Genomic DNA, 14,624 nt, shown 5'->3' with positions numbered 1-14,624 from the left:
CCCAGTTTCCAGGTGGGGATTTGCTGGAGGCTCCTGGAAGGACAGGCTGAGTCACCTCCTGCTAGGAACAGCCAATGCACAGAATTTTGGGATTCCTTGTGCACTTGCTGCTCCCTCTTTTCACGCTGGGGTTTAAATTCCCTGGGTTTTGTGGCAGGGAGGTGAATCCAAGCCCAACTCCTCACTCCCTGAACTCCTCTGGGCTGAGATTTCAGCTCCTTGAACCAACCTCTCACCTCATTCACTCTTCAGAGGACAAGGGATGAAATGCAGGCTTCCCAATCCCTGTTTCCCTGATTTTCCTGTCTCCTCTCATCATTAGCAGATTTTCTGAGCCCTTCTAGCTCTGCCCTAGTGGATGTTGCTCTTCCCTCAGTGCTCCATGCTGGCGTTTGGCCAAACCTGTGCCAAATCCTGTGCATGGCTCAGCATTCCCACGTCCTGCTCTTCCCAAGCCTGGATTGGGATCTCTCCTAAGGAATTCTCAGGATCCTGAGCCTGCCAAGAGCCCAGCAGCTCCTCAGGACACCCAGAGCGTGGCAGTGTCTGACCTTTGCCGTTCTCTGGTGGGAAAGGGGAGACCAAAAGGCAAGGAATAAAGCAAACAAAACAAGCAACAGCTCTGCAAGTGCCAGAAGCAAAAGGCAGTTGAGATAGAAAGTTGTTTGGGTTGTGTTTTTTGCTCTTCTATTTTTAATCTGCTCCCTTTCATTTTTCTCTGGAACCCGTGGAAAGGACGAGCTGCTGGATGAGGAAAAGTGGCTGAACTTGTGCTGAGACAGAAATAATCTGTAATTATTTACAGATAATACAGGGTAACCAGCAGCACAGGGAGGGAGGACACAAAACTACGTGACAGCTGAGCTGAACTTTGGGCAAATCCCTCTTTGTCTGGGACACTGTGCCTGGCTTTGCACAGAGCTGTCTCCAGCCCCAATCCAATCTAAGTGCAGTGTTATTACAAGAATTCATCTCTGAAACCCCAGCAGAATCTGTTTGGGTTGCTGATTTCCTCGAGGATAGACTGCAGTGGAGCAAATCCATGGTTTAGCACACTAGGTATCCGGTTGCAGAGCCCCTGGAGGGTGGGAAATCACTTCCCAACTGAGCCTAACAATCCTGGTGTGGAGAAATTCTTGGTGCTGATTACACCCTAAACCAAGCAAGCATCAGAGCAGCTCCCAGGCAGGGCTGTGGGTGCTGAAAGAGCAGGAGAATGATGGGAGAGCAGGGAGATAAATGCTCCATGCTGCTTGTGCTGGGATTTGTCCCTGGCTGGCTAAATGACATTGCTTTCAGCAAAGGTTCTAACGAGGAAGTTGGGATTGCCAGGATGGAGGAGTCCTGCATGGACTCCATCCTTCCTTCCAGCTTTTTGGGAAGATGGAAACCAGCTTGGTTCAGCTTCACACTGACCTTGGATCTCCTGACTCCTAGAGCTAAAGGACTCTGGATGTGGCAGTTCTGTCCCTGCTGTCCCCTCCAGACTGGATGTGGTGACACTGCTGCTCATCCACCCCAAGGTCCTGGAGAGGAGTTCACCAAGCCTGGGACATTCCCAGGGATTCAGGGGCAGCCACAGCTTCTCTGGGAATCTGTGCCAGGGCCTCCCCATCATCCCAGCCAGGAACTGATGGGAATTTCTAGTGGCTCCTTCTTCAGGGACATCAGAGATGGATTGGAAAAGAGACCCCAAATCACCACCTGTGGTGTTTTCAATCTGCAAAATATCCCAGGAAAAACAGGGAAACTCAGGGGCAGTGAGGGCAGAACTCCCTGCCTCAACCAGAGGGGTTTTCCTTGGGGATTGGAGCTGAATCCCTGCAGGGACACTGCACTGGGTCCTGTCCCTCCCTGGGGTGACCCCGAGGCTGCTCAGGGTCACATCCCCCAGCTTTCCACAGGGAGCTGAGGATACTCTCTAGCAGGGACACTCTGAGGTCCCCAAAACCAGCACACCTCATGTCCCACAGCACCCCCAGGATGGGACATTCCAGAGGAAATGGCATCTTCCCTGGAAAACCTGGTTTTTCCCAGGGTGGAGATGAAGGCCAGTTGTGTGCAGGTGGCATTGCATTGTTCAAGGTTTTGTGCTCACCTGCCTGTCTGCTCTCATCAAATCCACATCTCCACGAAAAACCCTGGAGGATTTCACAGAAATCAACTGTTCCCACTTGTTTCTACCTCCCTTTGTTGATTGGGATGTTTGGGTGGAGCTTTGTCCCACAAACCCCATTAACACACAGCCCAATTCTGATCCCTCTCACCAGGAATTCGTGGTGTCCCACTTGGAAAAAAGGATTCCCTCCAGGAAATTCCCTCAGGAGTGAGATCTGCAGAGGATCTGAGCTCTCAGCACCCAGGGCTGCAAGGTTAGTGGATTTTATTTGCATCCTTTTAAAAATCCATTGGAACTGCAACAGGATGTGAAATGATTTTGGAGGATAAATATCCCCTGCAAGGAAGGTCACAAGGATATGGAAAAGTGTTTCCAAAGGTGAGGTAGGCAGAGGAATCTATTTTCCCTAATTTATTCTCTCTCCACCATCCTGGATGGAAGAGCAGCCTGGGTTTGTTTGCACCTTGCAAGAGAAGTAATTTTTTTTTACTAATGATTTTAATTTGTATAAATTGACAATATCACAAAGGGTGAGAAAGAGCAACACCAGAGCTGGGTGTTGATTATTCTCCTATTAAACTCTGCTATTGAACTCATATTTAATTAAGTTTTATCACACATTTAAGGAAAACTTTGAGCTCCACCAGGAATGAGTGAATTCCCTGAGTCTCTTCCCAGTGCTGAGTTTGCTTTGCTCAAGGGTTGCACTCAGATCACCAGAGTCTGGATTTTGCCTTATTTCCTATTTTATCCAAAGTTGCACTCTAGAAAAATGAAGATTTCATGCAAACTGGGAGCTGAGCTGGGGGGAAATTCAAATGTTTTGGCTCTGGGAACTTCCAGTGTTTCGCTCTGCAGTGTGTGGAGACAGGGAAGGGAAAAGGAGCAGGAATGGGAAATCCAGAGCAGTTTTCAGTGGCAGGGAAGGCAATTGAAGCTTTTCTCATCTTCCCTCCCCTCTTGTGCAGCATCTCCCACTCCAGGGCAGGAAAAGCATCAAATGGCTGGAAATGGTGAGGACAGAATTCGATTTTAATTTGCTTTCCCCAGCTTTTAATAATCCCTGATGCTGTTAATCATCCATTATATTCCTCCAAAGAACAGGACTAATAAACTTCCTTTTTTCCGAGGCAGTGCTTGTTCAGAGGGTTAAACCTTCTCCCAGGTGCCATTCCATAAAAGAGTAGGGATTTAAACTCCAGGAATTTCAGTCTGCAGGACAAAAAAAAAAACTAAAAATCCAGAGACTCATTTGAAGCTTGGGCAGGTCTGGTTTTTCAGTGTCTACAACCTCCCTCCCCCCTAAAATAACACTTGAGCCACAGTGAGGGAAACCTCAGGCCAAGTTTTACAGCTTAACCACATGCAGAAGTGCTTATGCAACTGCTGCCTTCCAAATGAACTCAGTTTGAGGTGGAAGAGGAGAGTTTGGGGACACTGAGGGTGTCAGGCTGGTCTGGAGGTGTGCTGGCACCTCTGGGGGCTTCACACCTCAGTGTCTGTGGCTTGGGGTGATGCCAGGAGGAGCTCAGAGGGCTTTCTGTGCCTCCCTGGATGTCATTTAAGGTTGGGCAGGAGGAAACTTTAGGAGATGAGCAGCACCTCTTTGAATTACTGTCTGCAGCTTACAGCAGCACAGAAAAAACAGAGATATATATATAAAAAAAGATATTAAAAAAGAAAAATATATATATATATGTAGGAACTCCAGGCCCTTTTTTCCAGCTGGTTCCATCTGTGTGGTCTGCTCTGTTGGGGAATTCCTGCTTTGGGAGATCTCCAGAGCTCCCAGAGAGGGAGATGTGCTGGAGGAGTTCATCACCTTCTTGCTTCTGGAGAGCTGACATGGTGGTGGCCCTGGGCAGTGGTGGCCCTGGGGCCTCTAGAGGTGGTTTAGCCCCAGAGTCCCTGAAAATGAGCACAGGACCAACACCAAGAGCCAGAGCAGAGCCCTGAGCTGGAGTCTTGGCTTTGCCCCAGTCTGATGGATATTCAGGGCTGGCCTGCAGCCTCTGGGATTAGCAGAGAGTTGTTTTCCTCAGGGATTTGGGGAAATCTCCAGCTTGGCTGCACTGAGGCAATTGCTGCCCTGTCTCGTGACAGAGCTCATCATGAGAGCAGATGGGAAATGCAGCACCTCCCGAGGCTCTGAGCTCTTTATTCCTCCTTTCTTCTCCATTTTCTGTCACACAGTGACACCAGAGCCTTCCAGGGGGAGTGTAGAGTTGGGGAGTTCAGAGGAAAAGGATGGAGTTCATGGGAGGAATTCAGAGAATCACAGAATTACAGAATCACAGAATCACAGGGTTGGATGATCACTCCAAAATCTCCAAGTCCAACCCATACCCTAACACCACCTCAGCTAAACCATGGCACTGAGTGCCACAAACAATCTGTTTTTAAACACATCCAGGGATGGTGATTTCATCACCTCCCCAGGCAGACGATTCCAGAACTTTATCACTCTTTCAGTAAAAAACTTTTTCCTAACACCCAACTTAAATTTCTCTTGGTGCAGCTTGTTCTGTTTCCTCTTGTTCTGTCAGTTGCTGCCTGGAAAAAGAGACCAAACCCCACCTGACCACAAACACCCTTCAGGTAGTTGTAGGGATGATGAGGTCTCCTCTGAGTCTTCTTTTCTCCAGGCTCCTTTCTCCTGGGAAAGGAAGATGGATGCAAAATGTAAAACCTCATTTCTTGGTGATTCCAATTCCCTTTGTGTCCCCTCAGAGCTCTCCCAGCAGCCATTCCCCACCTTTTGGGATCATTCCCAGGCTGTGCCAGCTCTGGGCACAGCACTGAGGGATTGGCAGTCTGGAAAATCATCCCATTTCCACCCTGGGCTTCTCAGGGAGCCTCAAGGAATGCTGCAGGAAAAGGCTGGGAGCAGCCCCAGGGCAGTGCTGACATCCCCAATAAAGCTCAGGGAGGTTTCTCAAGCTCCTGAGCCTCAGTGCTTGGATTTAATGAGCTCCAGAGCTCCAGCACGACCCTGCTGCTCTCCAGGGTCATGGAGAACGAAGGATTTCTTTCAACACCCCAGGAAAACCATGACAAACTGTCTCCAAGCCACCCCGAGCCCACCCTGGTTCAACCCTCCGTTCTGCCTCGCAGTGTTTGCCAGGAACCTCCTGGATAAACCCCCAGGGCTGCTGAGCAGGCTGTGCAGGAGCTTGGGATGGATGGAGCTTTGATCCCCTTGGATCCTGCAGGGGCTGCAGCAGCTGCCAGTCCCACCAAATCCTGCTCTCCAAAACGAGATCCCCTGGGAATTTTCCTTGGCAATGTCCCTAGGGCTTCAGGGCTTTGTCTCTTCCCCACTTTTGGGGCAAAGCTTTGCTTTGCTGCACTGCTCAGAGTTCTGCTTTGGTGCTGTTAATTCCTGCCATTATAAAGCCCAACCAACCCTAAACAGAGCTGGATGGCAGCACTGGCCAGTGTTTGTTCTGCTCCTGCCGTCTGGAGCACCATCTCCCCTTTATTTCCCCTTTATTTTCCATTTATCTCCCTTTTATTTACCTTTATTTTCCCTTTATTTCCCCTTTATCTCCCTTTTATTTCCCTTTTATTTCCCTTTTATTTCCCCTTTATTTCCCCTTTTTCTCCCCTTTATCTCCCTGTCTCCTTCCAGGTCTCAGCCTGTTCAATTCCTGTTCTTCTCCCACACCTCTCCCTTCTTTCCTTCTGCTCTTCTCCTGTTTCTGACTCACAGCCCTGGTGTTCCCAGGTGCCCAATTCCTACAGAAATGGTGCTTCCAATCAAGCCAGGTGAATATTCCCTCCCTGGGATGTGCAGGGAGAATCCCTCCAATTCCTTGATGGCATTTCTGAGCTTCCAGCATTTGTAGGATGTTGTTTTTTGAGCTGCTTTCACCTGTGTCACCCAAAACCCAGAACTGGGGTGGAAATGGTGCCCTGGTTGTGCTCTAAGCAGAGGGATCTCATCCCCACCTCCAGGTGGTGGCACTGGAGGTGACAAATGAGAGGTTCAGAGCCACCAGCATCCTCCCAGCCCTTCCAGTAGGGAACACCTCCCAGGGATTTGCTCCCAGCAGAGCCTCTTGCAGCATTTTGTCTGATTTTAAAACAATAGAACCCCCCAGGGCTGCTCCATCTCAGACACCCCAAATCTGAGGTTATTCAGCCCAAAATCAGCACCACACTGAGCACCCCGAGGTCACCTCCAAGCCCAGAGGTGACAGCCAGGAGTGGGAAGGACATTCCCAATGGGAAAAGGCTGTGCATGGAGCCTGAACCTTCTCCCTCCCCTCCCATCCAGTCCCAACAGATAAATGATTTGTTTGTCATCAAATCAAAGCCCAAGCTGGGCCTTTGGCTTTGCTGGTCCCTTCAGCAGAGTTTTGCTTGTGTCTGGCCAAGAAGTGACTCAGAGGAGCCACCGAGGGGCACAACCTTCCTGCAGCCAGGCAGCAATTGGGATTCATCCCTCAGCAAACCCAGGCAGGGAGCTGGGCTAGGGAGCAGAGCAAACCACACGGAGAGAGATTGGAATCCAGAGCTGCTCCACGGGGAGCAAATGGTCAGGAGAGGACAGGCTGTGCTGATCCAACACCCAGGATAAGGATAAGGACCTGCCTGGGGTCAGAGCTCCCTGCAGCTGGGTGGGATCCAGATGGAGCAGCCAGTGGGAGCCAGACTGTGCGTGGGCTGCTGAGGATGTGTTTCCATTCCTCATCCTCAGTCCCAGCAAGAGCTTTTATATGGCAATAAACTGCAGGAATTTGCACTTTCCCAGTAGCTCTGGGCTCCTGTGGGGGTTTTGGGGGTGTGAAGCAAACCCCAGGCACTGTGGGGCTGGGAATGCAGGGTGGGATGGGATGGATGCTGCAATTTTGGGGATGGATGCTGTGTTTTTGGGAGATCAGGATCCCAGTGGGAGCCACTTTGGCTTCTGCAGCAGAGGATTCTGCAGCAACTGCTGCCTCTTGTATAGAATTGTCTTGTCTTGTCCAGCTGTATTCCAGGGCAGCAGCTCCTTTCTTCCCCCAAAGTCCCTGCAGAAGTCAAACCCCTGGGTCTGAGGGAATTCTCATGGGATTCAAGGGCTGGAATGGAATCCTTTGCTGGGAACACTGGGAATGCACTGAACACAAGGGAGCTGAGCTGCTCAGTGCTGCTGGAGGAACCAAAGACAGGGAGAAGCTTGTGGGATCAGGGAACAGGAGAGCTGCAATCAAGGCTTGGCTCTGTCATGGGCAACTCCTGGGGCTTGGAGTTATCCACTTTGGAAAAATTCCAAAGGGCAATTCCTCAGGCTGGGACTGCATCTGCCCCTCCACTGGGAGATAATTCCAATGGACAATCCCACTAGCTCAGCTTCAAGGGGAAAATGGGGTTGGTGATGGTTGACTTGGAAGGATGAGGGAGAAGGAAATCATGTCCTGATTGCTGGAATTTCCCTGCAAAGGTTGGACTCTTTGGATTGTCACTTGCCTTGATCTCAGTGAGAACTGCTGGTGCTCCCAGGAGGGAGGAGAACATTCCTTCCTGGGACAGCTGGGATTTTCCATGGAGCTTGAGCTGTGCACAATTCCCAACCTTTATAAGTGTTTGGTGCCTGGTGCTCTGCAGATCCTGGGAAAAGTGCTGCCAAAAGCCACCAGGCAAATGTCCTGGGAGCTGGTGACACCCAAATCTCCTGGGAGCTGGTGACACCCAAATCTCCTGGGAGCTGGTGACACCCAGTTATCCTGGGAGCTGGTGACACCCAGAGCCCAGCCAGTGGTGAGGAGCAGCTGAGGAAAATCCCCCTGGAGTGAGCAGAGCCCTTGGATCAGCTCTGCACACATCCATTTAATCCCAAGAAAGTCATCCCAGGATGACTGGATTGGGAAGGAGGCTGAGCTCAGCCAGAGGCAGAAACACTTCAGTTCTGCAGAATTCCAGGTGCCAAAGCTCCAGGTGCCTCTCCTGGCTGGAATGAGGCTGATCCATGTGTGCACCTGCCCTTGGATAATCCCAGCTTTAGGCAGCTCCACTGGCTCTGCTCATCGGGAAAAAACCACCTTGGGAACTTCTCCTGAGGGCTTTGGCACACCAGGGCAGCCTGGTTTCCTCGGGATTTGGTTCCACCAGCTCCCAGGAGCTGTTTTCCACGGGGCTGGCTCTGCTCTGCAGGCTCTGTCTGGCCATGGGATGTGGGAACGATGGGAGCAGAGCCTGTGCTGAGCCTGTCAGCTCGGGGGAACCATAAAAACGAGCAGAGAGTGCAAACAAAAAAAACCTGGAAGGCTGGAGAGGGGGAGGTCATGGAGACACCCCGGCCATGGCAGGACACTGTGTTCTCTGCCTGGCTGCACATCTCTGGCACAGCCCAGATGGACTCTGGAGCTGCAGGAAGCAGCTCTGCCTCGGGACAAACCAGGGGGATGTTTTGGAAGCAAAAGAAGGTGTTAATTGAAGCTCAGGGAATGTTGCAGGTGTCTCCTCCCTCCCTGCTCAGAATCCATCTCCAGCAGGATGGAGGCTTCCTTGGGAAAATGGATCCAGGATCTCCATCCCTGGAACTGGCTTTGATTCCCTGCTGTCCCTGGAGCAGCTGCCACCCTTGTCCCACCAATGGGGACATTCCAGCTCTGCCTGAATCCTGGTTTGTGCTGCATTGTCCAGCTGTTGGCATTCAGGTGTTTCCCCATGGAGCTGCTGCTCCCCACATTGGGAATGTCCTGGGAATGAAGTGGGGTGGAGGTTGTGGCTCCTCTGCTCCCCAGTCCTGGCAGAATCCAGCCTGGATTCACCCCCTCTGCCATTTCAGCAAAGAAATCTGCTTCAGACCCGTGGTGAGCCCTTTTTACTGAGTGTGGGTGGTGAGGAACACGAAATTTCCCAAATAAAATCAGCAAAATGCTGGGTGGCAGCCCTGGTTCCCTTGGCTTCCCTAAAAACACAGTTTTTAATGGATCTGCTGGAAAGTTTTTTGAGAGGTTCTGTTTGAAGTCTCGGCCGGTTTTATGTTTTATGCAGAAATTTGGCTACAGGAAGTCTCGGTTCTTCCATGTATTTTATATCAAAATCCCTTTATAGACCAAATAATTCCTTTTCCATGGTGGAGCCTCTGCCCTGTGCCCAGATTGCTCCAACCTGCTCATGCTGCTGAGATGATTTCCCTCTAAAAGAGAAGCCTCTAGCTTTTTTTGGTTAAATTTCCAGGCTTTTGCTGTTTTTCAGGGCCGTTTTCATGAGGTGGAATTTCGAGGGCTGGAACTGCTGGGAAAGTTGGGGTTTGTGAGAAGCTGGGAATGCACTGAACACGAGTGAGATGAGATTTGGCTGCAGATTTGGCTTCTCTTCCAGTGGTGTGCAAGGGAATAAACACATGGAAAAAAAATTCGAGGAGAGGAGAGGAGAGGAGAGGAGAGGAGAGGAGAGGAGAGGAGAGGAGAGGAGAGGAGAGGAGAGGAGAGGAGAGGAGAGGAGAGGAGAGGAGAGGAGAGGAGAGGAGAGGAGAGGAGAGGAGAGGCTCAGCAGAGCTCTGCACTGGAGCATCCCCCAGGAGCTCGGAGCGAAGTCACCTCCGCTGGCACTGGAGGGAAATCCTGCCAAAAATTCCTGTGGTTTCGCAGCTCCCGGGGGTTCCCCACCTGCGGGGAGTCTGTCCTCACCATTCCCCAGGCAGCCGTGCTGTGTCCATCCCGCGCAGCAGCAGCTCTCATCCCGCCCCGCACTCGCTGATAACGAGCGGCAGAAGCTCTTATCGCACCCCGCTGACATCCCGCTGAAGGTCTGGGCTGCGGGAAGCTCCTGCCGGGACACGCGGGATTGATTAGGGATGCGCTGGGAATGTGGCATTCGCTGTCCTCCCGCTGCCCCGGAGGTGCCAACAGGAGCGGGAGAACGGCAGTGAGCTGCGGGAGATGAGATGACAGCGGGCGGGGAGATAAGGATGTGGTTTTCACTTCAGCATCCATTAAACGGGAGGAGGGATGTTCTCATCCCATCGGGTCGGGATGGAGGCGGCAGGGCCCCAGATGGGGCCGGGAATGAGATCCCAGGGATTGCTAATCCCGCCTGCCTGGCTCTCCTGGGCGTTTGTGCTGCGTGGAGAGAGAGGGGAAAATCCCAACGTGGCTTTGCAGGGCTGGAAAATCGGGAGAAGGCAAATTCCTGACTCTGGTTTTCAGGGAGAATTTGGCTCTTCCCAAGGCTCTCATGTAAGGGCAGGGATTTGCTGTTTCAGAGGGAGCAGACAGAAATCAAACTCTCTGTGATGACATTAGTGAAGTGGCAGGGATTGCACCACAGACATCCCTCCTGGGATTGCCACGGGGGATGGATCAGCATTCCCAGTATATCCCAGTACAGTGCCAGGCTGGACAGTCATCCCTGGATCTGGCAGCCTCTGCCCAGGCACTGCAGAGCTTCCCAAGAGGAAACTCCACATCCACTTTATCCTTTGCCCATTTCCAGCAGTGTGGTTCAGGGTAACCTCGGATTCCGACGGGAGAATCCCTCCAAGGCCATTCCAGGCTGGAAAAGAGCTCCAGGATCGTTGAGTCCAACCTGTGACCAATCCATCCAGAGCATTCAGTGCCACAGCCAGGAATTCCTCAGACACCTGCAGGGATGAGAACTCCAAACCTCCCTGGGCAGTCTCTTCCAATCCCTGAGCATCCTTTCCATGGAGAAATTCCTGCTGCTGTCCACCCTGAGCTCCCCTGGCCAGCCTGAGGCTGTTCCCTCTCCTGCTGTCCCTGTTCCCTGGAGCACAGCCTGACCCCCCGGCTGTCCCCTCCTGTGCAGAGCCACAAGGTCCCCTTGATCCCCTTTTCTCCAGGCTGAACTCTTTCCAGCTCCCTCAGCCTCTCCAGAATTCCAAATGAAACCAAACCGAGCTTCCATCAGCCACCAAACCCTCCAGGCTCCACAAACTCCATTCCATTTCCCCAACAGCACAACGCTGCTCCCCTTGACCAACTCTTTGTCCCAAGGCCAGTGTGAGGAGCCAGGTTCAGCTCTGCCTGGAGTGTCCATGCTCTTGGAAAGGCAGCCTGGGCCTCTCCCGACCTTGCTGGAGCTCACATGTGCGCAGCAGAGCCACAGCCTCGCCCGCTCCGAGAGCATCGTGACCTCAGTTAAGCAAACACTTGCTGTAATCGCCTCCAGATCTGCCCTGCCTTTGATCAGCTGCAGGATCACTTTATCTTATGATATAAATATGGAAAACATCCATTTGTTTTCGGGCAGGATGCAAATAAATCATTGCGTAAGTTCAGCCGAAGGGGGAGCGGCTGTGGCTCCAGAGCTCGTCAGGCTCCACCTCCTGGAAGGCCATTCCTGCAGAAATGGGGCTTTTCTCCTCCCAGCAAGGTCCTCCTTTGTGTTGTTCCAGAGGGTCTTGTCCCCCATGGGCAGCTCTGGGTGTCCCCAGTGCTGGTGTGGACATGGTGCCACTGCCTTCCCGTGGGAGCAGTGCCCATCCATCCTTCCCAATCCCACCCAGCGACCCCAAAAATAGCCTCAGACTCCTCATGGCATCACTCAGGAGCTCTGGTGGTCATCAGTGTGGTGGTCATCGCTGTGGTGGTCATCACTGTGGTGGTCACCTCCTGGTCACCTCCCAGCCCTGCCACCCATCCCATGCTCCACCCATTCCCAACACCCCTTTGCTGGGAAATTATTGTTTCTACAGGAAGAGTGTATCAGGCAAAGAGGGTTTATTTTGAACCCTCTGGCTCTTTCCCAGCATTTTGCCCATCCCATCCCATCCCATCCCATCCCATCCCATCCCATCCCATCCCATCCCATTCCCTGCCTGCTCCTGGTGAGATTCCATCCCTGGATCCCTCTGGCTGTGACCCTCAGCCTGCAGCCCTTCCCCAGGGATGTCCATGATTGCTGCTGCTCCCAGCTGGGGACTCAGCTAAGCCCCTTGGGAAGCAGCAATTCCCAGTGGGAAGCTGCTGGAAGTGCTGCCAGGCTGGTTTTACAGAGGTGAAGCTGAGCCCAGAGCTCAGCAGCTCCTCCGTGGTGTCAGCCAGGCTTGAGTGCCTTGCTGGTGGATGGGAAACTGGGATTTGGGCTTTCCCCGGCTGAGATTCCTCAAAATCAGCTTCCTCTGCTCGTTCCCAACCCAGGCACGAGCACAGCCCCTGTTGGAGATGTCAGACAAGGGAACCTCTTGCCAAGAGATTCAGGAAAAACTCTAAAAAACAACAACTGATGGCTGGGGAATCTCATCTGCTGAGCCAGAAAGAGGCAGATGAATATTCCCATTTTTCCAGAGCTAAGGAAGGAGCAGGGTCTCCACCAGCTGTGTTCTGCAAAGCTCTGGCAGCACTTTCCCGAGAGAGAAGGGATTTTGGGTAGTTCTGGCCTAATTCCTATTTATATCCTTATATCCCACCTTTCCTCAAGCCTTTTATTTTAGGAGATTGCCCAGGGAAGCTGTGGATTCCTCATTCCTGGCAGTGACAAGGTCAGGCTGGATGGGGTTGGAGCAGCCTGGGATGGTGGAAGGATCTGGATAATGCCACTGGATGGGCATTAAGGTCCTTTTTCCAAACCATTCTATGATTCCATAATTTTTCCTCACGATTAAAAGGATTTTCCAGTTCTTATCCCAAACGCTCCCCTGGTGGCTGCATTTTGGGGCAAAGCCACGCCTGCATTCCCATTCCCCTAAATACCACAGCAATTCCAGAGGAGAGCAAGGATTTAACAGCAGGAATCAGCATTGCAGGGCTGCTCCAGATTGTCCTGCAAGGGAAGCACAGGGAGCTCTGGGAAGATAAGATTGGTGCATAAAGCAGTGCCAGTGATTAATGAACCTTTGTCCTGGCAAGGGAGATAAACCCCCGGAGCTGCTGCCCCCTGCTAACAGCTTTTCCATCACCCTGGAAATATTTTTCCTCATTCCAGAGGTATTTCATTATCTGTCTTTATCCAAGGGCAGATGGAATTGGAAATCTCCCCTGCTCCACTTTGCTCTCCCATCACAGAGCTCCTCCCTGTGCTGGTTGTTGTTTTCTCACCTCTGCAGGCTCCAGAGGTGGGAGAAATCCACATCAGGTGCTGATATCTCCCTCCTCCTCCTCCTTCCCAAATCTCCCGCAGGGAATTGAATCTCCTGGCTGCCCCTGCTGATGGATCCCTGTTCTGCCAGGGCACTGCTCCCCTGGGTGGCTGGAGGGAGAGGTGGAGCCAAGCCAGAGCTCTGTAGTTCCACAGGGTGATTTCCACCTAGAAAAGAGAGGGGAGATGAGGCAGAGCAGCCAGGGCACTTCCAGGCTGTTTAAACTGGGATGGAATTCCCAGAGAAGCTGTGGCTGCCCCTGGATCCCTGGCAGTGTCCAAGGCCAGGCTGGACAGGGCTTGGAGCAACCTGGGACAGTGGAAGGTGTCCCATAGCAGGAGGTGGAATGGGATGATCCTTTTCCCCATCTTTTTGGAGAAAACCCACAGAAACCCCTGGCAAACTGAACCATTTCAGTTGCTCCTGGCTCTGGGAGGGATTCCCTCTGGACTGCTGATCCCCTGCCTGGGCAGGACCAGAGCATCCCTGGGGCTGCTCAGATTCCCTGAGGAAGGAAAAGGGAGGAATTCATCCAGGACTGCTGGAGAACAAGACCTGGAAGGACTTTGAAGAGAAGGATCCATGGGGATGGGATCCATGGGGATGGGATAAGATCCACAGGGATGGGATAAGATAAGATCCACAGGGATGGGATAAGATAAGATCCACAGGGCTGAGAGCTGCCAGGCTCAGCAATGCCCTTCCCTGGCTCCCTGCAGGAGCTCAGCAATGCCCAGGTGGAACCATCAGGGCTCAGCTCATCAGGAGCAGCTGGAGGAGCTCAGTGGGGTGGAAGATCCCCACCCATCCCATCTCCCACCTGGCAGAGGGATTGAACGCCTCAGGAGCTCTGCTGCCCAGCTGGGGGCAATTTTTGGTAATGCTACCACCTGGAGCTGGAGTTGACTCATTTTTCAGTTGTGAGGGAAATAAGGGGGTGAGAAGATGATTTCCCCTTCTCAGGGAGCTGCACAGCTCTCGGTGACCCCCTGGATTTTGGGGACGAGGTGCTATGGGAATTTTGTCACCTCCTTTGGAACTGCAGGCATTTCCCAGCGCAGTCCTTTCCTTCCTGAGCAGCTCCAGAGCTTGGCAGGTCAGTGAGGTTTCTGTCCCCTCCGTGTCCCCAAACCGCCTCTGCTGCGGCTGAATGGATTGGGATTTCCTGGGCTGTGTGGGAGGGAGGCTGAGCTGGGCTGAGTGAGGGTTCAGCTCTGCTCCTGCTGCTGTGAGGAGGGATTGGAGCTCTCTGGGATGCAGAGCTCGTCCTGCTCCTTGCCTCTGCTCAGAGCAGGGGTTGGTGCCAATCCCTGGGGCTGGGAGGGCTCAGGAGATGGAAACCATTCCTGCTGCACGGGGATATTCCCTGCTTAGCTCCCACTTCTCCTCTCCATTTCTCCCAAACTTCATCCCTCCTGTGCTCTGCTGGCATCCCAAGGTATGGCTGTTGTTTCTCCTAATCTCCTTTTTTAT

At 52.4% G+C, this 14,624-nt stretch overlaps 1 protein-coding gene across 2 annotated transcripts in view; it reads left to right on the top strand.

Annotated features, from left to right (window-relative positions):
- The window catches only part of ZNF469 (zinc finger protein 469), a 164,391-nt gene that overhangs the window by 4,436 nt on the left and 145,331 nt on the right, over positions 1-14,624 (top strand). Inside the window, exon 2 of one of the 2 annotated variants that reach the window (XM_085071381.1) lies at positions 2,271-2,372. The gene's annotated coding sequence lies outside the window, so the exon portion shown is untranslated. Of the gene's footprint in view, positions 1-2,270; positions 2,373-14,081; positions 14,248-14,624 lie in introns of those variants that run through there. The other variant, XM_085071382.1, reaches the window with a different exon arrangement.

Source organism: Lichenostomus cassidix, chromosome 11 (genome assembly GCF_008360975.1).
Source record: "Lichenostomus cassidix isolate B80296 chromosome 11, HeHo_3.0, whole genome shotgun sequence".
Lineage (NCBI taxonomy): Eukaryota > Metazoa > Chordata > Aves > Passeriformes > Meliphagidae > Lichenostomus > Lichenostomus cassidix.
Note: the sequence above shows the minus strand (reverse complement) of the source record. Positions and strands in the feature narration are given on the sequence as shown.